This window comes from Somniosus microcephalus, chromosome 31, assembly GCF_052327205.1.
Source record: "Somniosus microcephalus isolate GS21.2 chromosome 31, FLI_Smic_1.0, whole genome shotgun sequence".
Lineage (NCBI taxonomy): Eukaryota > Metazoa > Chordata > Chondrichthyes > Squaliformes > Somniosidae > Somniosus > Somniosus microcephalus.
Window position 1 is genome coordinate 25,604,443 of NC_141017.1, and position 2,847 is coordinate 25,607,289.

Sequence of the window (2,847 nt, forward strand, 5' to 3'; positions counted from 1 at the left end):
CTGTACAACACCAAAAAATCGTACAGATGGGCCAAAAACGACACGGAAAAATACCAGAAAACAATTAGCAATGCATCAACTCAAGCTCTCTTAGACACCTTTCTGGATAACATATACACTCACAATAAAGAAGGCGTAAACCGGGCAGTTAGTAAACTAAACAATATTTTTGATAATTTGGCAACAAATGCAAACTTGAAAGCTCGCAAGAACAAACCCAAAACAAAAAACTATGAAAAATGGTTTGACCATGATTGCCACAACATGAGGAAAAAACTTAGAAAACTATCAAACCAAAAACACAGACATCCAGAAAACGAGGAATTACGCCTTACTTATTGTCAGACGCTAACACAATACAGAAACACACTCAGGACCAAAAAAGAGCAATTTATTAAGAATACACTCAGCTCCATGGAGGAATCCATTGAGTCGAATTGTTTCTGGTACAACTTGAAAACACTACACAAAAAACAACACGACGATTTGTCCATTCAAAATGGGGACACATGGGTAAACCACTTTGAAAAATTATACCAGAAAAACACACTAAGGCCAGAGCAACACCAAATACGCAAAAAACTGGAAAAGCTTGAAATGGCCATAAAAGATAACCAAAACCCGCTAGATGCCATAATAACAGAAAAAGAACTTCTTGAAAAACTCAAGGACCTGCGACCAGGAAAAGCTTGCGGGACAGACGGCATACTAAACGAGATGATTAAACACGCAGACGACAAACTGAAACTGGCTATCCTAAAACTCTTCAACTTGGTTCTGAGTGTCGGTTATTTCCCTGACATCTGGAACAAAGGACTCATAACACCCATATACAAAAGTGGGGACAAAATCGACCCAAACAACTATCGAGGCATCTGTGTAAACAGTAACCTGGGGAAGGTATTCTGTAGCATCATAAACAAAAGACTTATAAACTTCCTTGAAGAGCACAATGTCTTGAGTAAAAGCCAAATTGGATTCCTGCCAAACTATAGAACATCCGATCATATCTTCACCCTACAGACCCTAATTGACAAACACGTTCACCATAACAAAAGCAAAATCTACACATGCTTTGTAGATTTCCAGAAGGCTTTCGACTCCATCTGGCATGACGGTTTATTCCTGAAACTTATCGAAAGCGGGGTAGGAGGGAAAACATATGATGTAATTAAATCAATGTATACAAACAATAAATGTGCAGTTAAAATTGGAGGCAAACAAACAAAATACTTCCCACAGGGGCGGGGGGTGACGCAGGGCTCGCCAATCTCACCGACACTCTTTAATATTTACATTAATGGATTGGCAAAACTACTTGAACAATCTACAGCACCCGGCCTCACCCTATATGAATCCAAGGTTAAATTCCTCCTCTATGCCGACGACCTGGTTCTGCTGTCACCAACTAAGGAGGGTCTACAGCAGAACCTGGACCTGCTGGAGTCGTACTGCCAGACTTGGGCCCTGACAATAAATCCCCAAAAAACCAAAGTCCTTGTGTTCCAGCAAAGATCCAAACAACATGGACCCACAATAAATTTCACAGTAGGAACAACCAAAATTGAACAAACCACTCACTACACATACTTGGGCTTAAAAATCAGTTCTACGGGAAACTTCAAACTGGCTGTGAATGAACTGAAAGAGAAAGCAAGAAGGGCTTTCTATGCCATCAAAAAATCAATCCAAATAGAAATCCCAATTAGCATTTGGCTCAAAATTTTCAAATCAGTAATTGAACCAATTGCACTCTATGGCAGTGAGGTCTGGGGACCACTAACACAACAAGATTTTGCAAAATGGGACAAACACCCAATTGAGATCCTACATGCGGAATTCTGTAAAAGTATCCTCCGGACTCAAAGGAAAACAGTAAACAACGCATGCAGGGCGGAACTAGGCCAATACCCATTAATAATCACTATCCAAAAAAGAGCCACCAAATTTTGGAATCACCTACAAATGAGCAACCCCCAATGCTATCACTACGACGCCCTGAAATGCCAAGAGCTGACCATAAAGAAGAATACCCTCAGTCAACTAGTCCTGGGACTCAATAAAGTAACTAATAACAATACTAACAATAACCAGTCCCAGGACAGTGACAGGGTAACACAAAGAATTCGACCCAACACAATCGTCGCTAAGCAAAAGGAAAAATATCTGTCATATTGGGCAGAAACAACAAAAACCCAAAGCAAACTCAATTGCTACTTGGCCCTAAACAGACAATACAACATAGCTGATTACCTGACCATGGTAAAGGATAACAAACTGAGAAGAACCTTGACAAGGTACAGACTTAGCGAACATAGCCTAGCGATCGAAAAAGGCAGACACAGGCAGACCAGGCTGCCAAGAGAAGACAGGATATGCTCTCACTGCAGTCAGGGAGTAGTTGAGACAGAGATGCACTTCCTCACAGCCTGTGGAAAATATCAGGGCATCAGAGAGAATTTCTATCAAAAATTCTCACAAATATGCCCTGAATTCAGAAATCTGACTGACAACCAAAAACTCCCATTCCTACTGGGGGAGGAGAGAAGCTGTGTAACACTGGCGGCACACTATGTTACAGCTTGCCATGAACAGAGGGACAACCAGTAAACTAAGACAAGAGTATATATAAACAAGGCGAAAATATATTTATAAACTCAGGGATATACCTGTTTATACACTGTATGAATGGAACCGCGTTTATGTGTTCAACCATAAATGTATTTTGATGCTTTGGCAACATAAGATGTACCTTATCATGCCAATAAAGCGATTTGTATTGTATTGTATTGTACTGCTTGCTGCTTGTTCCTGAGGTGCCCTCATTTCCCCTTGGCTTACCTTGTT